This window comes from Scyliorhinus canicula, chromosome 4 (genome assembly GCF_902713615.1).
Source record: "Scyliorhinus canicula chromosome 4, sScyCan1.1, whole genome shotgun sequence".
Taxonomy (NCBI): domain Eukaryota; kingdom Metazoa; phylum Chordata; class Chondrichthyes; order Carcharhiniformes; family Scyliorhinidae; genus Scyliorhinus; species Scyliorhinus canicula.
Window position 1 is genome coordinate 220,240,029 of NC_052149.1, and position 25,386 is coordinate 220,265,414.

Here is a 25,386-nt window from a genome sequence, read left to right on the forward strand (position 1 = left end):
CTCCAACCCGCGCATGCGCGGCTGACATCATGACGCTGATGGCACGAACCCGCGCATGCACGGTGGCCATCTTTCCCCGCAGCCACCCCGCAAGACGTGGCGGCTTGATCTTGCGTGGCGGCGGAGGGGAAATAGCGCACCCGATTTGGATGCCGGCCCGACGATCGGTGGGCACCGATCGCAGGCCTGTCCCCTCCCGAGCACAGTCGTGGTGCTCTTTCCTTCTAGGCCACCTACAAGCCCCAAATGGGCTTCTCACTCCCGTTTCACGACGGCAGCGACCAGGTGTGTTTGCCGCCGTTGTGAAACGGCCACGAACGGCAGGCCGCTCAGCCCATCCAGGTCGGAGAATCGCCGTTCACCGTGAAAAACGGTGAGCGCCGATTCTTCCGAGCGGGGGGATGGGGGGGGAATCGCGGGGGTGCCAGGGGGGCGTGAAATTTGTCGGGGGGCCCTCCCGCGATTCTCCCACCCGGCGTGGGGAGCGGAGAATCGCGCCCATGGATTTTCATATCATTTGAAAGATTCACAATTCTGCAGAAATTTCTAGAAAATTTCACAAATAGCAGATTTGATCATTTTTAATTATCGAAAAATGTGCTAACTGATCTCAATGCAACCAAAGATAGAACTCTCAATGCATGTATTGAATGGTCTTGAGGCACAATCGGTAGCATCTAGCAACTGCTCTGAACTAGAAGCTCCAGGTTCAAGTCCTGCTCCAGGATTTGATGGCTACTGAAGGTGCATTCATTACCTAAGGGATGTATGGCACACCCCTGCTCCCATTTCTTAAAATCCAGAAATTGTAAATTATGCAAGCAGTCATTTTAAAAACAGACTCACTGTCAGAAGTGGGGATGTTTGCGGATGACTGCACAATGTTCAGCACCATTTGTAACTCCTCAGATAATGAAGTAGTCCATGTCCAAATGCAGCAAGACCTGGGCAGTATCCAGGTTGGGGCTGACAAGTGGAAAGTAGCATTCATGCCACACAATGACCATCTCCAACAAGAGTGAGTCAAATCATCACCCCTTGACATTCAATTGCATTATCATCACTGAATCCCCAACTATCAACATCCTGAGGGATTCCATTAACCAGAATCTGAACTGAACTAGGCATATAATTACTGTGGCTCTAAGAGCAGGTCAAAGGCTAGGGATCCTCAGTGTTTAACACTGCTGCCTCACAGCGCCGAGACCCCAGGTTCAATCCCACATCTGGATCACTGTCCGTGTGGAGTTTGCACATTCTCCCCATATTTGCATGGGTTTCGCCCCCACAACCCAAAGATGTGCAGGCTAGGTGGATTGGCCACGCTAAATTGTCCCCTAATTGGAAAAAATGAATTGGGTACTCTAAATTTAAAAAAAAGGCTAGGAATCCTGCAGCCAGTAACTCACCTCTTGATTCTCCCAATCTTGTCCACCATCTACAAGGCATAAATCAGGAGTGTGATGAGATAATCCCCACTTGCCTGGATGAGTGTAGCTCCAAAAACACCCAGGAAGCTCAACGCCATCCAGGACAAAGCAGCTCGCTCGAGGTAAGGACAACAAGGGACTAAGGCATCCACATCTAGAGATGGTATATGAGATTTACCTCTGAAAATAGCTGGAGTCAAGGGGAATTCTCCAGCGGACTGTTGTATACTTACGGGTGAATAACTTTGAGATTGATGTGTCTTGTAAAAGACTTCTCAGGGGACATAAGAAGCAAATCTGAGTGCACAACACACGTAGTGATAAATCATATTACTAAGTTAATTATACTTGCTTTTAATTATTTTATATACAATAAAGTTTGTTTGGTTTTTTAAAAAGTGAAATCTTGTGGCATAGTTCTCTTGGTTCAAATGAGGTGTTCAGATTTGTCTTTAAATGTTAACAATCCCTAACCGGATCTAACCACCCAAACTCAGAGGCCCTGTCTGAAGTGCTGTCACTTGATTCCTGCATGCAGGCAGTTAACCTGTCCCCACACTGTCAGGAAATTAGATTCACATCAGAAATTCCCAGTCAGAATCCTTTAACTATGATTAACAAGAGCCTTAATGAGCCTAATTCGCTACCTATCTCACGGGGACAGGCACTCTGCCAGCCATGAACCCATTTTGGCAAAATATGGTTGGTGCCACGGAACAGGGTCAGGAAACTAGGCTTGTGCTCATAGTTTTGGGCACCATTAGTTTCCATTCTCATTCTGGACCAGAGCCAAAAATTCAGCCTTTTGGGTCTGAATTTTACTCCGCACAAGGTTTGAAATAGGTTAAAATGGGGGCCTATCGAGTTACCATAAACTCTCCAGTATGAAACATTAAACAATTGCTAAATCCATGTCTGTCAAGTAGAAAAAAGCTGGCAGGCAACTCGCTAAACCCAGTGTGACATAAAATTCATGATATTTTAATGAGCTGTTCTGCACATTAAAATGAAATCGATCATTTGTCATTAATTAATTCATTCATTCATTGTACAAGTCAATTTCAACAACAATTGCCAAAATATTGAGCAAAAATTCTTTTGTGCGATGCGATTTCCATAATATTTTCAGGCAACACCTGGGTTCATCCAGTTCACTGCACTAAGTATTTCAGAAAAATAATGAGTTAGTTTTTCTGGACCGTGTGCCTGGGGGTTTGAATCACCTGGCTGAAGTAAATCTATGAAAATCCAGCTGGGGAGCTTGCACAACCCAAATGGAACTGTCTCATTTTTCTCTTTGTCCATTTAAATGCACAGCAATTTTGAGCAGATTTGCCATATGGGGATAGGTTCTGTAGTACCCATTTCTCTTTGTTGCAATGTTCCAGTGAAGTTCAACGCAAACTGGAGGAACAACATCTCATCTTCCGGTTAGCCACGCCACAGCTTTCCAGCCTGAACATCGAATTCAACAACTTCAGATGATCAGCTCTACCCCACCTCGACCCTTTTGTTTTCATCCCATTTCATTTTAACTGTCTTTTACCATTTATTTCTTTCCTAATATATATTTAATTCCACCCCCCAATCTTATTCACCTTTCCTTCACCTTTCTCCTCTTTGCTTCCCCTTCCCCTCTCCCCACATCTACAGTTCATCCTCTGATGTTAGTTTCTCTGCTGTTTGACCTTTCACATCTTTTGTTCCCTCTGGGGACTGCCATTAGCACTCTGTCCGCTTGGTTTCTGTGGCCATTAGCATCCGGTTTCCCTGGGTTTCTGTGGCTATGTCTTATCTTTCATTCTCACTCCACAGTATAAATATTTCCCATTTTCTCTGTCTGTTAGCTTTGACAAAGGGTCATCTGGACTCGAAACGTTAGCTCTTTTCTGTCCCTACAGATGCTGCCAGACCTGCTGAGATTTTCCAGCATTTTCTCTTTCGATCCATTTCTCTTTGTTGGTTAGTCAATTCAGTGTTATGTTTATGTTTTCTGTTGATAGTAAGAAGGTACCTGCCCTGCATAATCACATTATTGTTTTAAAGGTTATTTATCATCTATGCTGAGCAATCTACCTTAAGCTGTGCCTTAATTCCTTTAAATTTAGGACATGAAAATTGTAAAACATCTTACTCCCCCCCCCCTCCCCCCCAACCAATCCACCCCCCACATAGAGTATCCCAAATCCAATCAGATGCACAGAAAAAACTCCCAGCACGACACCATCAAAACTGGCATTGCCAGGCTGGCACTCAGGTTACAAAGCCAGGATGCCAGTCTGACACTGCCAGGGTTCCCAGGTGGCACCGGCAGTGCCAGGGAACCACCCTTCCCAAAGAGCTTGCAACTAGGGGCCTCTGATCCCCTGGGAGACTCCCACGAATGCCATTCTGTTTGGTCCCGGTTTGTGTTCCAAACAGCATTCACCCAAGGTTTCCGATGCAAAGGAATGAATCCAAAGCCTTCGGTACCTTGGGAATCTGCACATTAAAGTGAGAGTAGCTGTCTCGGTCTAATATGCATATTTGCCAAAAAGTGATCCCACCCACAATGGGCGGGTTTTACATCACAACGTCTCACAAAATCGTGCTGGATCTCGCGATGCGTTCCGAGCCTGGTATATCCCAGGAGCAGTGTCTCCCGGCTTTTAAGGACGGGCTGCCTTTTGGGCAAAGCATGGCCATTGGATAATATCCTTTAAGTTACATCTTAGGTGGAATTCTCCAGACGTTGCGATTCACTCTTCCCATCGGCAGTGCACCCCTGGTTTCCCGGTGGCTTGGGGTGGCTTCAATGGGAAATCCCATTGAAAAGCGGGGAGAAGACAGAATTCCGCCCGCCGCCTGTGAACAGCACCGAGAAACTTGCGACTGGGGAACGGGAGAATCCAGTCCCTTATCTCACATTAAGTTTATTTTCTTGTTCTCTTATTCCCTTCTGATCTCTCCTGCAGCTTCATCCAGGATCAACTTGGACTATTGCATTACTGCACATTGTAATGGGTCTAGAGGCTTAATTTGTTCAGCAGAACTTGTCAATATACAAACTACTATATATGCTGGAAATGCAGACTGTGGGTCACTCAGTATCTGCAAATGGTGGAAATGCAGACTGTGGGTCGCTCAGTATCTGCAAATGCTGGAAATGCAGACTGTGGGTCACTCAGTATCTGAACATTTATCACAAGTGCAGATTGATTTCAAAGTAATTTCTATCAAATAGGATATTCAAACTTATCTGTAAAGTCCGACAACACAAGGAGTCCTTCGGGATAACAAAACTATCACCATTTTATACACGTCTTTGTACCATTATCCCAACTTCATAGCACTATTCCTAGCCACTCCAACATCACTGTACACGTGCCGCAGGAATTACAGCTTCACATTGTACACAGACACTCCCAGGTGCGCATTGCCAACAATAAGAGCGTTCCTAATTACACATTAATCCAGAAGAGAAAGGACAATCACTAAACTTCCAATGAATAACAATCTAATCTGTGTTTGATTTGTTTTCACGGCATATTTTGTTGAATTTGCTTAAAATGTTGCAGGCGACAGTTTGTTTATTGATTCATTTATTTGAAGTTTCACTGACTGGGTAAAGCATAAAAAGAGTGGGGGATGATTAAACTACATGATTAATAATGTATTAGTTTCTTGTTTCAGAACACCTGGAATGTTATGGTGTGTGTCCTCTATTTCCCTGAATCCTTTGCAAACAATGAGAATTTACAGTAATGTGTACCTTCATTTCATCCAAAAAATTAAAAATCAAACCTGGATAGCCGAGGAGTATATCGCAGGTAAATAAAATCATTAATTTAGTGTGAAGCCAGAGAATGGTGTGTAATGGGTTCTCCTGCTCTCACATCATATCCTCAAGAATCTATCCTTCGTCCTTTCCTATCTCACATCTACATGTTGCCCCTCAGTGATAGCATCCAAGCAGGCGCGCTTTAACGGGAAAACCGAGTCCCATTTTGGGCGTGTTTAGCGGGATGTTTAAATGGGCCTCCAGTGTCCAGAAAAATTCAAGGCAAATAACCACCCTATTGGCTGCTGTTAAGATGTGACAGCAGTGAAAGAGTGTGCCCATCATCATTTCTGAGACTTGTTTACCAGTCTGCTAATGCTTCACATTATTCTTTAAGGAAGAGTGTGAAGGTTTAACAGCTCACTTTAACGCTTGTCAATCAGACTAACAGTTGAAGTTTGGTTACTTCCCCAATACTGAGTGCTAATTCTACAGAATCCCTACAGTGCAGAGGAGGTCATTCAACCCTCTGAAAGAGCACTCTGGGTGGTATTCTCCGCTCCCGGGACTAAGTGCCTGTGGTGAATGTATAAGGCATAATTCACACTGTGTATCACTGTGACTCTGTGGGCTCCGTCCGTGAGCCGTTGCGCGGCTCTGCCCACAGGGGGAGATGAGGAGCTTGTACAGGGCTCCACCTGTGGCTCCACCCATGGCTCCGCCCATGGCCCCTCCCACTACCAGAAGTATAAAGTCCTGCGGTCTTGTGAGTCTGCCCTCAGTTCTTCTGGTCGCAGGCAGACTCAGTTGTAAGTCGATTAAAGCCACAGTTTACTTCCTCTCGTGTCTTGAGTGAATTAATGGTTGCATCAGTGCCCGCGCCATTGTGAACGCCATCGTGTTTCACGATGGCGCGAACAGGGTCCAGGCACGACCTACTCTGGCCCCCACAGGGGGCCAGCACTGCGCTGGAGCGGTTCACGCCGCTCCAGCCTCCTTATGCGGCACCAAATGGACACCGCGCCAACCGGCGCATGCGCAATTGGGGCAGCTCATTCTTGCGTATGTGCGGCTGGGCCGCGCCATCCTGTGCATGCGCAGGGAACGTCTTACGCGCGCCGGCCCCTCACCAACATGGCACCGGTGTTCTGGGGCCGGTCACGGAAGGAGGTAGGCCCGGGGGGGCGGGGGAGATGCCGGCCCACCGATCGATGGGCCCCGATCGTGGGCCAAACCCCATCGGAGCCCCCCCCGGTGAAGGAGTGCCCCTCCCACCCACCCCACAGGCCACCCCCCCACAGTTCCCGCACAGTTCCCGCCGGCAGCGACCAGGGGTGGATGGCGCCGGCGGGAACCTGTCGTGTCAGAGCGACTGCTTGGCCTAACCGGGTCAGAGAATCGCTGCTCCCCGTTTGCGGTGATTCTCCGAGCGGCCCGGCGCGATTCTCACGGTGCTGGTTTTGGGGTGTTGGGAGAATCGCGTGTGGATGTCGGGGCGGCATGGCGCGACTCGTGCGGTGCCCCAGCGATTCTCCCACCCAGCTTGGGGGGGGGGGGGGAGAATACCGCCCTCTATTTAAAAAAAATAAATTTAGAGTACCCAATTCATTTTTTCCAATTAAGGGGCAATTTAGTGTGGCCAATCCACCTACCCTGCACATCTTTGGGTTGTGGGGGCGAAAGACACACGCATGGGCCTGATAATGATATGCAATCGCAGTTGCGACTGCACGCAGCGTGATGATGCCGATTTGGAGGGGCGGAGAAGCACGACCGTGTCAAACAGGCGCCTGCAGCGATTTCGGCATAGGGATTTATTCTCCACCCAATCGCCGTTCCTGATTTCGGCATCGAGCAACGGAGAATCCCGCCCAAGTTAACAAAACCTTTAAGAAGTAAGATTCCATAAGTCATTGAATATTTTCTGCTGAAAGCAATACTGAGTCTGATGTCAACATGGATATTTTCCCTCTTTTGGAATCCGCAACATCGAAGTGACAACGTCTGTTGCTCAGAGACGCTTTTGTTTTTTTAGCCACAACACCTGTTCCTTATCATGATGTACGAAGGTAACTTTAGACAGAGGCCGGACTTGTCCAGCCGTTCGCTGGCAGCAGGATTGACTGGTCCCATGGGCAGCGCCTGCCACCGGAGGGTTTCCTGGCGGCGTGGGGTGGCTTCAATGGGAAATACCATCGACAGCAGCGGAAGCAGAGAATCCCCCCGCCAGCGAACGGCGCTCTGCTGCCGAGAAACACGCAGCCAGTAGGCCGGAGAATCCTGCCCACAGGTACATAATAGTAGGTTGGATGTTTGCAGAGCTCAAGGTGTTGCAAAGAATCTTCATTCCCCAACACATTACCATCAGAAGCTAGAAATAGTCAGGAGATGATTACATGGATACGTAATAGGTAGTGATGAGGCATCGGACCAAATTACTACAGACAATAATTGTGACTGGATCTATATAATTGAAGGAATGCTGGACATGAAACTTCACTGTACCATACAAGTTAAATTAAATATGCTTCGAACATTATTTCCAGCCTGTTATCTGAATTAGTAATTTCTCTACCTTTGGAATGAAAGGCAAAACTCATTATTCACTTGACTGATCTGTTCCATTGGACCAAAAAGGTGGGGAAAAAAAGGACAGAAAAGGCTGTGAGAATATTAAGCAAGACATTTATAATTATAGTAAAAATTTTTCCAAACCAATGGGTAAGACTTTTAATAACTATCATTTTCAATTAGAAATGGAACCAGTTCAGCTCATTTGAATAAACCTTGCACGGATTTACACTGCAATTATTTACCTTGCTGAATAATAACAAAAATTACCCTGCCGAACATTTACCTGTTAAATTATCACAAATTAGCTGTGTAAATGGATAGAATTATTTATTCTGTAAAGGGAAGGGTAACTGTGTAACTGTGCAAATGTGCATGCTGTTTGTGTTTAGGGTTATACATTGTGTAACATATAGTTTCTCTATGCTCACTAATGCACAATTTGTTGACTAAAAATTAATTACATAGTTACACAAACAATAAGCGTGAGCTGCTGAATCAATTCGAACTTGGTGCAGGTACATGGTGTGTAACCCTTGCTCTTACTAAACAGAAGCACCATTCAGTTACACAAGATATCACCCATGCATTGGCTGGAATGCTCCGGATGTTGGGGAATCTCTGTTCCTGCTTGCAGTGCACCCCTGCCCACAGGTTTCATCGGAGCGTAGGGTAGCTTCAATGGGAAATCCCATTGCCAAGCAGTTGGAAGAAGGAATCGCGCCGCCAGTGAATTGCACGCCACCGCGAAACACATGGCTGGGGGAGCGGAGAATCCCGTCCATTGTTGCAAATCAGAAAATCCATGGGCTGGATTCTCCGTCGGCGGGATCCTCTGCTTCGCCAGCAACACATTCACACTCGCGGACTTCCTGACAGCGTGGGGGTGCCCACAATGGGAAACTCCATTGGCCGGTTACCGGGATGGAGGATCCCACTGCCGACGGGGGTGCGCTGCACCAGAAAACACGTGCGGCGGGAGGAAGAAGCCCATTCCATGTTTCTACACCGGAAATACCACCCACACTGCTGAATAATCGGAAACTCCATACAACTTGTTACAGATTTGAAGTTTGTAAGCTTTTTATGTTTTGGAACTTTCTCTTTAATTCAGGGTAAAAGGAAGGAAGGAATTCTGCCTGATAGCAAGCTTGGGCAGCCTGGGTGTTATTAATTAAAGGAGGTCCGAATTATCTTATTGGGGAGAAAGTGTGAATTATTCGCACATGTAAACAATGACCAAAGTAGCTGCCCTGGCTGACTGTGAGTAGACTGTTAGTCTACAGGTTTCAATAATAATAACCTTTATTGTCACAAGTCGGCTTACATCAACACTGCAATGAAGTTACTGTGAAAAGCCTTGAGCCGTCACATTCCGGCTCCTGTTCAGGTACCCAGAGGGAGCATTCAGAATATCCAATTCATCTAAGTCTTTCGGGACTTGTGGGAGGAAACCGGAGCACCCGGAGGCAGACACAGGGAGAACGTGCAGGCTCCACACAGACAGTGACCAAGTGGGGAAATCAAACATAGGACCCTGGTGCTGTGAAGCAATAGTGCTATCCACTGTGCTACCATGCTGCCCATATGGAAGGTGTTATGAATGTCAGGTTTTATAAAAGGGTTATATTTTAAGCTATTTAATTCAAAGATAGAATGGAATTGGGGGTTCGGAGGATAGGTAATTAGTATTTCTATCTGAATTTAAGGCCTATGCGATTCATGTTGCCATAGAGATGGCCCTTAAACTGGGAATAGCCCATAGCAAGCCATTGTCCTGTAGGTTTCAAGGTTTCTTATGATAGCCCTGAAACTCAAAGACATGGTCAGTCTACAAGAAACTGAGACCGAGAGCAGAGAGAAAGAGGCAATCAGTTTTTCTTGTTCACCATGTAAAATGCGAGTGGGATTCGCACTTGGATCAAAAAGACCTGTGAGTCTGTGGGAATTTAAACGGGGCTGGAAGATTTGCCCAGCTTTGGCGAGAAGGAAGAATTTGCAGAGCAACCCTCACTGCGATTATTAGTTCAGCGATTAGAGGCTTTCTGACTGGAAGAGGTAAAATGAAGAAAGCTATCAGGAGCTGAGAAAAGCTTTGGATTGGTTCCTGGGGTATGAAGTGTCCCCTTAAGGGGAAGAGTAAAGTACAACTGTAGAAGGATATTTTCAGTCATTGGGGAAACTTTTCTGTAGGTTAGAATATAAGTTGCCGACTGAAATAGTATTCAGTCAATATTACTTTTAGTTTGTTGCATTAAAAGTCATAAAACTTTAAACCTTGTGTGATCCTTCCAGTCAGTCACTGGAAATTATAATATCTTTCTAAAGGTTATCAGTGTCTATGAAGCTGAACTACAAGACTCCATACATAATTGTTTGGATTCACTTTAATGATCCAATAAAAACTGAAGTAATCGGTGTTACCACTTCACCGGTACCACCATGAACTTCGGGTGGAATTCTCCCACATTGGGATTAAGTATGGTGGTGGGTGAGTCCAGCAATGCCTGTCCCACTGACCAGAATAGCGGGATCCTGCACCAGATTCTGCACTTGGAATCTCATTAATGAAGCACAGGCAGGTTCCCTTCTCACCCTCTTGGTGGGCCGGCAGCTAATTCATCTGCCCACCCTCAGCTGGTGGGTTTGAAGGTCCAGGTGCCATGTTTAAAAATCAGTCCAACACATTCGTATCACTCTCTCCAGACCACCTGTCTTCACCAGACCGTGCAGATGTCAGCAACCCAGAGGAAAAAGGAGAGCAGCCTGAAAAAGAAGGCAGCGCCTGCTTTCAGCACCAGAGCCCTTGAGGCCCTTATTTGAGGGGTTCAGGTGCACCACATCCTCTATCCCAGGGATCGGTCAAAGAAGCATACTAACCTCACCTCTCTGGCTTGGGAAGCAGTTGCCCAGGAGGTCAGCACAGCTGTTTCCACACCCCCGCCCTCTCACGCAAAGCGCCATCCATTTCAGGAAGTGGATGAACGATCTTTTCCCTTCTACCACGGTAAATCCTCTCTCTGTCAAAATTCAAAATTGATAAGGAGGAAGTGTTGAAAAGACTGTTGGTACTGACAAAATTGACAAGACACGGCACCAGAGGAGATGCAGCCAAGGATATTGAAGGGAGCGAGAATGAAAATTGCAGAGGCGCTGGCCATAATCTTCCCATCTTCGCTAGACTCAGGGGAGGTACCAGAGGACTGACAAATTGCAAATGGTACCAGCTTGTCTTAAAAAAAAGGTTGTAAGGATAACCCCAGCAATTACAGACCAGTCAGTTTAACATCAGTTGTAGGCATGCTTCTCGAAACAATTATTCGGAATATAATTACTAGACACATGGAAAAATGTGGGTTGATTATGTCATGTAAGAATCCCTTTAAGAAATTTGTGGTTCTCAAATGGCAGCAGTGATGTCAGAGTGTGGGTGGAGCTGGGCTGTCTTTCTGTCTTTCACTTGCGTTTTGAGCTGAAAAGCTGCTTTGTGGCTCTGTTTAATTTCATAGCCTCAAAATAAGGGGAAGTAGATTTAGAACTGAGTTTAGGAGGAACTTCTTCACCCAAAGGGTTGTGAATCTATGGAATTCCTTGCCCAGTGAAGCAGTTGAGGCTCCTTCATTACATGTTTTTAAGGTAAAGATAGATAGTTTTTTGAAGAATAAAGGGATTAAGGGTTATGGTGTTCGGGCCGGAAAGTGGAGCTGAGTCCACAAAAGATCAGCCATGATCTCATTGAATGGCGGAGCAGGCTCGAGGGGCCAGATGGCCTACTCCTGCTCCTAGTTCTTATGTTCTTATGTTCTTATGTTAAAGATTTTGAGAACCTGCAGTCATAGCAAGATGTGTATGAATCTCTGCAAGCTAAAGAATGTTCATTTGGTGATTTCAAAGTGGTAACTGCTCTCAGTAGAGGATTTAAACCTGCTGTCCTTCTGTAAAAAGGGTCTTTGTCTTATGGATGTCTTATAGAATTCTGTATTCTTTGGGGGAGGGGGTGCATTTGAATTGATGGTTGCTAAGATGTTCACTATATGTTTATAAAATTTTAACTGGGTTCATAGAATAAACATTGTTTTTGTTTAAAAATACTCTTAGTTCTCTGTTGCATCACACCTGTAAAGTGGGCCCTTGTGTTCCCCATAACCAAAATCTATTTAAAGTTGTGGGTCAGGTGAACTCCCATGATATACTTTGGTGTTCTCTAAACCCTGGACCATAACAACTAGGAAAGGCCACCATATATTTCTACAGGGTAAATCATATTTTACTAACCCGCTGGGGTTTTTGGGGTGGTAACAGAAAGGGTCGATGAGGACAATGCAGTTGATGTGAGGTACATGGCTGTTTGTTGAACATAAAAATTAGGAGCACGCGTGTGCCAGTTGGCCCCTCGAGCCTGTTCCATCATTCAATGATCAAGGCTGATCTGTTTGTAACTTCAACCCCATATCCCTGCCTACCGATAACCTTTTACCCCCTTGTTAATTAAAAATCTATCTAACGATATTCAAAGATTCTGCTCCCGCAGCCTTTTGAGAAAGTGAGTTCCAGAGACTCACGACCCTCTGAGAGAAAAGATTTCTCCTCATCACTGTCCTAAATGAGTGACCCCTTATTTGTAAACAGTGACACCTAGCTCTATATTCGCTGACAACAGGAAACATCCTCTCCACATCCACCCTGTCAACACACCTCAGAACTTCTGAGGTTTTGATCAAGTCGCCTCTTACTCTATAAACTCTAGTGAGTATAAACCTAACCTCTCCAACCATTCCTCATAAGACAACCTGCCCATGCCTTGTATTAGTCCAGTAAACCTTCTCTAAACTGCTTCTAACATATTTACACCTTTCCTTAAAGAATGAGGCCAATATTGTACACAGTACTTCAGATGTGGTCTCACCAATGCCTTGCACAGCTGAAGCATAACTTCCCAACTTTGGGAATCAATTACCCTCACAATAAATGATGACATCCTATTAGTTTTCTTAATTACTTGCTGTACCTGCACACTAGCCTTTTGTGATTCATGCATCAGGACACCCAAATCCCTCTGTGCCTCAGAGCTCTGCAATCTCTCAAAATTTAAACAGTAAGTTTATTTTTTATTCATCTTGCCAAAATGGATAATTTCACATTTTCCCACATTATATTGTATTTGTCAGGGTTTTTGCCCCCTCACTTAACCTATCCATGTCCTTTAGTAGCCTGCTTTCATCCTCTTCACAATTTACTTTCCAACCTATCTTTGTGTCAATCACAGATTTAGCAGCCATACCTTCAGCCCTTTCATCCAAGTCATTTATATAAATTGTAAAAAGTTAAGGCCCCAACAATGACCGCTGTGGCACATCACTTGTCACATCCTGCCAACCTGAAAAAGACCCATTTATGCCAACTCTGATTCGTGTTAGATAGTCTTCAATCCATGCCCCCGACACCATAAGCTTTAATTTTATGCAATAACCTTCGATGTGGCATCTTCTCAAATGGCTTCTGCAAATCTAAGTACAGTACATCCACCAGTTCTCCCTTATTCACAGCATATATGACTTCTTCAAAGAACTCCGATAAATTAGCTAAACATGATTCCCCTTTCACAAAACTATATTGGATCTGCCTGATTGACTCTAATTTTTCCAAGTGCCGACTATAATATCTTTAATAATGGCTTCCAACATTTTCGCTATAACAAATGTTAGGCTTATAGTTTCCTCTTTCTGTCTCCCTCTATTTTTGAAAAAAGCTGTTACATTTTCTATTTTCCAATCTAGTGGAACCTTCCCCAAATCGAGGGAAATATGGAAAATTAAAATTAATGCATCAACAATCTTACTAGGCACGTCTTTCAAGACTTTAGGATGAAGTCCATCTGGACCCAAGGATGTATCAGCAAGAGACGCAACAATTTGCTCAATACCACTTCCCTGGTGATTATAATTTTCCTGAGTTCCTCTCTCCCTTCATTTCCTGATTTGCAGCTTTCCCTGGGATGTTACTTCTGTCTTTATAGTGAAGATAGATTTAAAATACCTGTTTAGTTCTTCCGCCATCACCCTACTTTCCTTTACTAATCCCCCACTTTCTATAGGACAATGCTCACTTTGTTATCTGCTTTCTTATTTAAATATCTGTAGAAACTCTTACTGTCCACATTTATATTACTGTCTAGCTTTTTCTCGTACTCTTGTTTTTCCTTCCTGATCATTCTTTGATGTTCTTTATATTCTTTCCAATCTTCTGAGCTGTCCTTATGGACAAATGTGTCAGCCATCGGGAGCAGAAGGCCCCTGCACTCCACGACCCCAGCCACAGTACTGGCCAGTGTTTGAAACTTGAAGGCTTGGATGAGTATTGCAGCACAGTGGTGTCAATCTGGGCAACATTGATAAAGAGCAGGGGCAAACTAACCCTATCACCCCAGCAGCATGGCATTTATCACAAGAACAGTTCAGCGTTGTGGCAGGTAGGCTATGTATGTTGCACTCACCTCCAAGCCACAAGTGAATTTCGGTCTGACTTATGCATGCCTCAAAAGAGTTTGAGGCTGAAAGATTGGAAGGCGTGAGGAGATTCCAGCAAGCAGCTGTTTTAATGAGCATTTGCGAGATGTTGATGAATGCAAAATCCAAGCCTCTAGGCAGTGGGATAACTGATCCACCAATAACCCACCATCAGGGGATTGCAAATTGTTTTTACACCAACAAGTTTCCAACATTTTGCCTGCCACGAGGTTCTCTGCTCCTGCCCAGCACAAATCCTGCCACAGGTGGGGTGGCAGAATTTCACCCACAGGTTCCAATCTCACCACAACTACGTATGGAATTTAAATTGAATGAAAGCCCATCTCAGTAATGGTGACCGGGACAGCTATCATTGATTGTTGTAAAACCCCATCAGGTTCATTAATGCCCTTTAGGGAAGGAAATGTGCTGTCTATACCTGATCTGGCCTACATACGACTCCAACCCCACAGCAAGAGGCTGCCTCTTAAACTGTCCTCCAAAGTGGTCAAGGGCACTTTGGGATGGGCAATAAATGCTGGCCTTGTCACTGGTGCCCACATCCCAAGAAAGCATAAATGGAAAAAAAACATTCTGTTCTACCAACCTCTTTATTCTTTCTTGCTCGTTCCTGGCCTCATTATATCTTTTTGTGGCCTTTGCTCACTGATAATTTGTAACTGTCTGCATCACATGACCTTATTCTGATTAATTCTCTCTGCCACTGACTCTAACCTGATCCACATGTCTTCATTACTGCCGTTAAGGCCATCTGCTCGAGTCACTAACTGTCCTGAGGATTCCTGTGCCTTTTAATTTCTCATTCCGATTTCCTATCTCGAGTTCACTGCCGTATATCAGTGTTAGTACCACTCTCTTACTGTCCTGCAAATGTTATCCCCTCAGCAATTCCTTCTTATATTGAAAATAGTCTGTGGCCCACAAGCATTGTTTCCCCAGTGTACATTTCCGACTGCTTGCTTTCTATTTTCCCTTCAATGGCTGCTGCAAATCAGGAAAGGAGCCAGCAATTTTCAATCTATATGTTTCCTAACTTGCACTTCAATGATGCGTCATTGTTCAGTCTTTTTCCATTATCTTTAGCTCAGCTTTTCTTTCAAGCCTCCTGATGTCTTGGCAAGTAATGAATCATCTACATAGGACAGACTTGAAAATCAAAGTCTTCCATGTATAATTCGTCATCTTTCAGAATCTACCAATGAATCTAATGAATAGAAGCAACGACAGCTGGCTACTTTGTTTAAGTAAGCTTTTGGCTTTCGATCACCTCATAGAACCTTTATGTCTTATTGTTGGCTCAAGCTTACTCAAGCTAATTCTCATTGCATCAATATGTCTCATTATGAATGCATCACTTTTCTGTAGGCTTCTTGTCAAGTGCCTTTTTGAGACCAACAAACAAATATCTCTCCTAACTTCTAATGTCTTCTCAGTTACCTGAGCAACTGTAAATGCCCTGTATTATAAATCCCTTTACAATCAAACTCAACCGACAGGATTCTCTGTTACCGAGTCTAACTGTTGACACTGTGGCAGGATTCATGGACTTCCATGACAGCAAAACTGGCACCTCACCTGGACCGATTCAGTGACTGTTAAGGAACTAGCACTGGCGCCACGTGGAACACAATCCATTCCATTGAGAAATAGTGCAGGATTCGTCGCATTCGCGATTGACGCTCAGGAGACTGACAAGCTGCAGCCATATTTACACACTGCACTCCCCACACACACCATCCCAGCCAACAAGATGGCACTGGTTGCGCAGGAGCACGCCCATCCCACTGATGGGTTGACTGGGGCCTGAGGGCTGAGGGTGCCTAGGTCTGGGAGGACACAGACATGACCTGTAGCCCTAAGTTCACAATGGACAGTCAGCGCCGTGTGCAGTTGCATGGCTGCCTCGCAGGCAATGATGTTCTGTGCCTGCCCACCCCGGCCCCACAACCCACCTCCTGGCCACCCCTGACTACTCCCCCCTGCCCTGGCAAGAGCCTCCCGGCCAGCGGCATGACTGTCAACAAAGTATGGCGATGTTGGACATTTTCCGTATACCCTCCCTCCTTCAGCAGCCACGGTGCCTATTTCACGATTTTTAAAAGCACCAGTGAACATCACCTCCAGGATTTCACCCCAGTGGCGGTGGAGGATTGCACTGGGTTAGGCCCGCTAATGATATGCCAAGGGTATTTACTGTACTTGCTGAATGGAACGCATTAACACTGCTGATGAGGCACTAGAGAATTGCGATTTGGCGAGAAACCGGCGCCCGCCACGATTTTGGCGTCAAAAATGATTCTCCACCCAATCATGTTTCCCAATTTCTGCGTTAGCTGACGGAGAATCCCGCCCAACGTCTTTTGCGTGCATCTTCCCCATTCTTCACTCTAATATATTGGGTTATATATTCTCCAAGATGTTCAGTAAAATGAATTGCAGCAGTTGCCATTTTCTGATATTTATTGTTTCCTTTCTAGTTTCCATAAATTACTGCAGCCCCCTCACTAAAGCAAATACGTCCTGACCTTTCATAAGTAATCTTACTTCATAGAAGAATCATATAAAGCATTCACATGCTATACAGCAATACCCATTCTGCAGTGTTACATAAAAATAAATATTAATTGCATCAACGATCTCTAGTATCTTGCCTTAGGGTTATGCCAATTGGATAATCCGACATAAGCACTTTTCATTCGACACCTTCACCCTCTTTCAACATGCTTAATGCCATGTGACTTTTTCTATCACCTGCCCATTCTTAATGTTTCCAAGCACTTCAATTGTTCCAATTTGTCTGAAGGTTTTACTTTTCTTGGCAGCGTCCTCCCCATTTTAAAAATTATCTTTTTGACCAGGAAATAGAATGCTCTACCTGTTCAAAATCTACCTTTATCTTTTGTCTTAATTAATTCTTCTTCTTGGTCTGTTTCACATCCTTCTGGTCATAAATTCATCAATTATTAGCTGTATTTCTACCTGACCATCAGTCCTATCCAGATCCGTGTAAGAATAATGTGCTTAGTTCCCACCATTACTGATTTTACAGGTAACTCAATCTAAGTTTCTATATAATAAAAGCAAACTACTGCGGATGTTGAAGAACTGAAATAAGAACAGAAAATGCTGGGAAAACTCAGCAAGTCTGGCAGCATCTCTGGAGAGAGAAAAAGAGTTACTGTTTCAAGTCTGTATGGCTCTGAAGACGTCAAAGCATTAACTCCGTTTCTCTCTCCACAGTTGCTGTCAGATCTGTGTCCAAATTATTGGTCCCATCTCAGTTGCCTAGACAGCTAAAGTGTGAAGCAGAATGATGCACTGAGTGCTGAATCGGTGCCCACCGATCGTCGGGCCGGCGTCTCCAAGAGACGCACTCTTTCCCCTCCGCCACCCCGCAAGATCAAGCCGCCATGTCTTGCGGGGTGGCGGAGGGGAAAGAGTGCGTCCATGTGCAAAAAGCCTTCACCGCCCACTGGTCCTTTGCCCTTCACATCGTCTTCAATCCAAACACTGTAGCATATTCAGAACTACATGCTGGGGTATCCAGTCAGTTGTCCAGCTGAGCTGACCTGCAGCTCTGATCACCTGATCACCCAACTCCCATCCAGCATTTAGATATCTGGATTTTGAGGCACTGGGTAGGTCCACGGCAGCTAATTTGCACATAACCTTTAAAGCCTGTTGCAATACCTTCTAGCCTCCCACCCCCATCACCATTAACCACCAATGTTGCAATTGACCCCCTAATGGTCACTCTTTAACACTATTCCCCGTCATTCTCGGCGCGCCGCCTTGACACCAGCGTCAAGGCCCGGCAGCCGAGATTTACGAAAGGCCGCTCCTAGCCCCCCGGGAGGGGGGAGAATAGGGGGCGAGGAGCGGCCTCCGCGCCGTCGTGAAACACTCCGGGTTTCACAACGGTGTCGGGCGTTGCGGAGAATTCCGCCCACCGTTTTCGAGTCTGTTGGGGGAATGACCTACCGGGTGAAGGCCATGGTGGCCAGGTCTCTGGCACTGAGTCTGGCTCTGGGGCTCACAAGGGAAGGGGGGAGAATGGAAAAGCAATAGTTATAGGAGACTTACTGGTTCGGGGAATAGATAGGAGATTCTGTGGTCGCAAGCGAGACTCCCGGAAGGTATGTTGCCTCCCGGGTGCCAGGGCCAGGGATGTCTCGGATTGTGTCTTCGAGATCCTTAAGGGGGAGGGTGAGCAGCCAGAAATCGTAGTGCACATTGGTACCAATGATGTAGGTAGAAAAAGGGGTGTGGATGTAATAAACGAGTTTAGGGAGTTAGGCTGGAAGTTAAAAGCCAGCACAGACAGAGTTGTCATCCCTGGTTTGTTGCTGGTGCCACGTGATAGCGAGGCTAGGAATAGGGAGAGAGTGTAGTTGAACATGTGGCTTCAGGTATTTGGATAATTGGAGCCCATTCTGGGGAAGGTGGGACCTGTACAAACAGGACGGGTTGCATCTGAACCAGAGGGCACCAATATCCTGGGAGGGAGGTTTTCTAGTACTCTTCGGGAGGGTTTAAACTAATTTGGCAGGGGAATGGGAACCGGATTTGTAATCCAGCAACTAAGGTAGCCGATGTTCAGGACGTCAAAGCGTGTAGTGCGGCAGTGGGGAAGGTAACACTGACAAAGGAGAGTACTTGCAGGCAAGGAGATGGGTTGAAGTGTGTATACTTCAAAGCAAGAAGCATCAAGAATAAGGTGGGTGAACTTAAGGCATGGATCGGTACTTCGGACTACGATGTGGTGGCCATCACGGAAACTTGGATCGAAGGAGGGCAGAAATGGTTGTTGGAAGTTCCTGGTTATAGATGTTTCAATAAGATTAGGGAGAGTGGTAAAAGAGGTAGGGGGTGGCATTGTTAATTATAGATAGTATAACAGCTGCAGAAAGTCAGTTCGAGGAGGATCTGCCTACTGAGGTACTATGGGTTGATGTCAGAAATAGGAAAGGAGCATTCACCTTGTTGGGAGTTTTCTATAGGCCCCCCAGTAGCAGCAAAGATGTGGAGGAGCAGATTTTGGCAAGGTGCAGAAGTCGCAAGGTAGTAGTCATGGGTGACTTCAACTTCCCAAATATTGAGTGGAAACTCTTTAGATCAAATAGTTTGGATGGGGTGGTGTTTGTGCAGTGTGTCCAGGAAGCTTTTCTAACACAGTATGTAAATTGTCCGACCAGAGGGGAGGCAATATTGGATTTGGTACTTGGTAATGAACCAGGGCAAGTGATAGATTTGTTAGTGGGGGAGCATTTTGGAGATAGTGACCACAATTCCGTTACTTTCACTTTAGTAATGGAGAGGGATAGGTGCGTGCAACAGGGCAAGGATTACAATTAGGAGAAGGGTAAATACAATGCTGTCAGACAAGAACTGAAGTGCATAAGTTGGGAACATAGGCTGTCAGGGAAGGACACAATTCAATTGTGGAACTTGTTCAAGGAACAGATACTACATGTCCTTAATATGTATGTCCCTGTCAGGCAGGGAAGATATGGTTGAGTGAGGGAACCATGGTTGACAAGAGAGGTTCAATGTCTTGTTAAGAGGAAGAAGGATACTTATGTAAGGCTGAGGAAACAAGGTTCAGACAGGGCGCTGGAGCGATACAAGATAGCCAGGAGGGAACTGAAGAAAGGGATTAGGAGAGCTAAGAGAGGGCATGAAAAATCTTTGGCGGGTAGGATCAAGGAAAACCCCAAGGCCTTTTACACATATGCGAGAAATATGAGACTGACTAGAGCGAGGGTAGGTCCGATCAAGGACAGTAGCGGGAGATTGTGTATTGAGTCTGAAGAGATAGGAGAGGTCTTGAACAAGTACTTTTCTTCAGTATTTACAAACGAGAGGGGCCATATTGTTGGAGAGGACAGTGTGAAACAGACTGATAAGCTCAAGGAGATACTTGTTAGGAAGGAAGATGTGTTGGGCGTTTTGAAAAACCTGAGGATAGACAAGTCCCCCGGGCCTGACGGGATATATCCAAGGATTCTATGGGAAGCAAGAAATGAAATTGCAGAGCCGTTGGCAATGATCTTTTCGTCCTCACTGTCAACAGGTGGTACTAGGGGATTGGAGAGTGGCGAATGTCGTGCCCCTGTTCAAAAAAGGGAATAGGGATAACCCTGGGAATTACAGACCAGTTAGTCTTACTTCGCTGGTAGGCAAAGTAATGGATAGGGTACTGAGGGGTAGGATTTCTGAGCATCTGGAAAGACACTGCTTGATTAGGGATAGTCAGCACGGATTTGTGAGGGGTAGGTCTTGCCTTACAAGTCTTATTGACTTCTTTGAGGAGGTGACCAAGCATGTGGATGAAGGTAAAGCAGTGGATGTAGTGTACATGGATTTCTGTAAGGCATTTGATCAGGTTCCCCATGCAGGTTAGGTGGACTGGCCATGATAAATTGCCCTTAGTGACCAAAATTGCCCTCAGTGTTGGGTGGGGTTACTGGGTTATGGGGATAGGGTGGAGGTGTTGACCTTGGGTAGGGTGCTCTTTCCAAGAGCTGGTGCAGACTCGATGGGCCGAATGGCCTCCTTCTGCACTGTAAATTCTGTGAATCTTTGAAAGTTGCCACTCAAGTGGATAGAGCTGTGAAGAAGGCCTATGGTGTGCTAGCGTTCATTAGCAGAGGGATTGAATTTAAGAGCCATGAGGTGATGATGCAGCTGTACAAAACCTTGGTCAGGCCACATTTGGAGTGCTGTGTGCAGTTCTGGTCGCCTCATTTTAGGAAGGATGTGGAAGCTTTGGAAAAGGTGCAAAGGAGATTTACCAGGATGTTGCCTGGAATGGAGAGTAGGTCTTACGAGGAAAGGTTGAGGGTGCTAGGCCTTTTCTCATTAGAACGGAGAAGGATGAGGGGCGACTTGATAGAGGTTTATAAGATGATCAGGGGAATAGATAGAGTAGACAGTCAGAGACATTTTCCCCGGGTGGAGCAAACCATTACAAGGGGACATAAATTTAAGGTGAATGGTGGAAGATATAGGGGGGATGTCAGAGGTAGGTTGTTTACCCAGAGGGTAGTGGGGGCATGGAATGCACTGCTTGTGGAAGTAGCTGAGTCGGAAACATTAGGGTCCTTCAAGCGGCTATTGGATAGGTACATGGATTACGGTAGAATGATGGGGTGTAGATTAATTTGATCTTAATCTAGGACAAAAGTTCGGCACGACATCGTGGGCCGAAGGGCCTGTTCTGTGCTGTATTTTTCTATGTTCTATGATGCCAATGGGGTGAGTTAAATCCTCGCACAGACTGTGGTTGTTCATGGAGTAATGCCTCCTCACTCTTGCAAAGTGATGCTCCCCCCCCCCCCCCCCCCCCCCCCACCCCCAAGCTATATATAATAAATTGTGTCTAATGGATAGAGGTGCCAATGGTTCTTTGTGGACTATGGCTAATTACGTTACAGTTGGTCCTTCCCTCTGCCCATCTGCACCTGCAATTAATCTTAAATACTCTGCTCGAAACCTCTTCTCCAAACATTGATTTTATATTCAGCTTTTGGTGCCATATGCCAATGTTGACATTAACAGTTTTCTTTGCTCTTTCTGGTGTTGCTTGTGACATGCAGGATATTGAAAATTACTAAGTGGCTCAACTTGAAGGAATGGCAATTGAGTTTTAATTCAGCTCACTGTAATGCAAATATGTATCACATCAAGACATAATCCGGAAAGACACAGTACTTGATAATATGACTGAGCTTAACAGCTTCAATTGTCTTTCAGCTACATAGTACCTTCTAAGAGTGTGCACTGACATAAACTCGAATTTCTGAAGCAGTAGCAATGTACGCATTACTGCTATACGCAGCAAAGATCAGTCAAAGAGAATTTTAGTTTCCTAATCATTAGTTATTAACTGTCAAATAATTTCACATCATTTTTCAAAGTCTTCAGCTCCAAGGGATGGAACCTTTTAGAATCAGAATTTTATACTGCGTTGGTGCAACAGTACTCAGGCCATGCCACAGAGATGTTTTCCAATCTCACCCTATCTGACAAGGAGAGGTATGTCTCCAGATGAAATGAGGTTGCACCTTCTAGTGGCTGATACAAGAGCAGCATAGGAAGAAGTCACAAACAGGCACCCCACTCACACGCAGCCCCTGAAGCCTTACCACCACCACACCACTCCTTTCCCCCCCCCCCCACAAAAGTTTTCAGGCAAAGGGTAGTTAATAGTGCAAGAGACCTCTCAACAAGGCCAAAGAAAACATCACAAAAATAGAAATAAAGGATAAGAATATGAACATCTGTGCACAAGTCAATGTAAAACCTCCAGTACTGTGAACAGTTTAAGAGTTGAGTGGTTGCTCGTATGAATGAAATTAGGTCAAAATTATTCAAAGTTGCAAAATTACAAGCTAAACACCCATGCAAACCCAGATAACCAGATTGATCCATTCCACCTTATAACCAGCCTGCCCTGAAACTTGGTGTTTTGAAATAGCATATATTAAAACTACCTTGGTTCACTGCAGGTTTTGGAATACACAATATTATTGCTGCTTATCTTTCTGCACACTTGTGCAGACATGTATTTTTCTTGCTGATTCCAAATGATGCATCAGTGGATCAAGCCCAGGAGACTGAAAAGTCAGGCTCACATCTATAATGCTACATTTGTGCAAATTGAACACAGAGCATAACTTTCCACAAGACCACTCAGCCTGGTCCGAAGTGATCTCACTAAAAAAGAACCACAGCTTCACTTTAATATGGTATTGTGTTCAAGTGAAAGATTGTGCAATTTTCTACAATTCAGAATGAGTGGCAACACGTATTTATGTGCTTATAACGAAACATTGTCTGCCAACTCATTAGTAAGCAGACCATCATTCAAGCATATCGAGGCTGCTCAAGAAAAAGCAGAAAAAAAGGCAGACATGAAAACCAGGTACCCAGGTAGGCAAGGAGGGTCTGCTGCTGGCTGCCCATCCAATAGGTGTTCTTCATCCACCCATCATGTCGGGAAACTGGAATCTGATTGGAAAATCCCATTTGGCCTCCCAGGCTTAACATTAACACAGCTCTTAATAAACCCAATTGTCTGCCTCCATCATGTGACCAGGTAACCTTCCTGGACCCCGAACACACCGTCCTTAAAATGGTTTGTGCTCGCCACGGCCTCCCAAGATTATATTTTTGGGAATTTGTTCTGTTTTTGACTGTGGAAGCCAAAGGTCAACAGGAAGGGTGGGTGGATTCAGGAACCCCGTGTCTCCAACACTCTTGAAAAACTGTGGTGCTAATATGCCACTATGCCACTGTGGTGCTAATATGCCACCAGCACGGTAGCACAAGTGGCTAGCACTGTGGCTTCACAGTGCCAGGGTCCTGGTTCGATTCTCCACTGGGTCACTATCTGTGCGGAGTCTGGATGTTCTCCCCGTGTCTGCGTGGGCTCCCTCCGGGTGCTCCGGTTTCCTCCCACAGCCCAAAGACGTGCAGGTTAGGTGGATTGGCCATGATAAATTGCCCTTAGTGACCAAAAAGGCTGGGAGGGGTTATTGGGTTACGGGGATAGGGTGGAAGTGAGGGCTTAAGTGGGTCGGTGCAGACTCGATGGGCCAAATGGCCTCCTTCTGCACTGTATGTTCTATGTTCTATATACTAGCCAGAGGGTTTTGACAGAGTTTCGACATGAGTAAATAGACAGTATTTACTTCTTGCTGGTGGGTTGATAACATACAGGATACAGATTTAAGGTGTTTTTTTTTAAAACTGAGAGGCAACATGAATGAAGAAAAATTACTTGGGATTTATGAATGGATGGTGGAAGCAGATTCACTTGTAACTCTCAAAAGGGAAATTAATAAATAGTTGAAGGGAAAATATACAGTGATGTGGGGAAAGAGCAGGACTAACTGGATTACTCCACCAAAAAGCCAATATGGGTATGATGGGCTGAATGGCCTTCTCCTGCACTGTAACATTCTGTGATTCGAATGGGTGTTCAGAACTACTAGTCTCCAACTGCGGCATAGCCTATGTCTTATATCATTCAAACATGATTCCTTGATATTTAATCAATATTCTTTGATATCTACTTCATTTTGTGTGATTATGAACCTTTTGTTATCTGTGCATTATCTTTGTTACAGTTTCACAATGCGCAAAATACAGCTGGGTTCTTTCCACTTTGAACCAGTCCCATCAATGCTAATTTGCAATGTAACAAACATTTGAGGATAAACGTTCTAATCAACATTATTTTAATGTCAGTCGTAACCCAATTATAATAAATAGCGGAATTGAAATAGGGACCAATAGAAATTTTTTTTTTTTTAAGTATTTTTATTAAGGTTTTGCAGAATTTTTCATAATAAAACAGTTGTAACAATAATAACAAAACAAACTAGAGTAAACATTAACACAGTGCAAAAAGAGAATATACAATACAATTAAATAGACATTATCCCACGTGACCCAGTCTTCCCACACCATCCCGGTGAAGCACTCCCCTCCCCCCCCCCCCCCCCCCCCCCCCCCAACCCCTACGGACCGCTGCTGCTGCTGACATTTTAATTTTCCCTGAGAAAGTCGACGAACAGCTGCCACCTCTGAGAGAACCCGAGCGTAGACCCTCTTAAGACAAACTTTATTTTCTCGAGGCTGAGAAACCCAGCCATGTCGGTAACCCAAGTCTCTACACTCAGGGGCTTCGAGTCCCTCCACATTAATAAAATCCGTCTCCGGGCTACGTGGGAGGCAAAGGCCAAGACGTCGGCCTCTTTCGTCCCCTGAACTCCCGGGTCTTCTGACACTCCAAAGATCGTTATCTCTGGACTCGGCACCACCTGTATGTTAAGCACCTTGGACATTGACCTCGCGAACCCTTGCCAGAACTCTCTAAGCTCCGTGCATGCCCAAAACATGTGGACATGGTTTGCAGGGCTGCCCTTGCACCTCATACAACTGTCTTCTACCCCAAAAAACTTGCCCATTCTCGCTGCTGTCATGTGTACCCGGTGGACCACCTTAAATTGAATTAGACTGAGCCTGGCACATGATGAGGAGGAATTAACCCTGCCCAGGACCTCTGCCCACAGACCCGCTTCCAACTCCT

General features: G+C 45.2%; 1 long non-coding RNA gene across 4 annotated transcripts in view; it reads right to left on the minus strand.

The window, feature by feature from the left end:
• LOC119965385 overlaps window positions 1–25,386 on the minus strand; it is a 160,160-nt gene that overhangs the window by 20,921 nt on the left and 113,853 nt on the right. Inside the window, exon 3 of one of the 4 annotated variants that reach the window (XR_005460506.1) lies at window positions 10,691–10,781. The exons of the other annotated variants lie outside the window; for them this stretch is intronic. This is a non-coding gene — a long non-coding RNA (uncharacterized LOC119965385). Of the gene's footprint in view, window positions 1–10,690; window positions 10,782–25,386 lie in introns of those variants that run through there. 4 annotated transcript variants of the gene reach the window in all.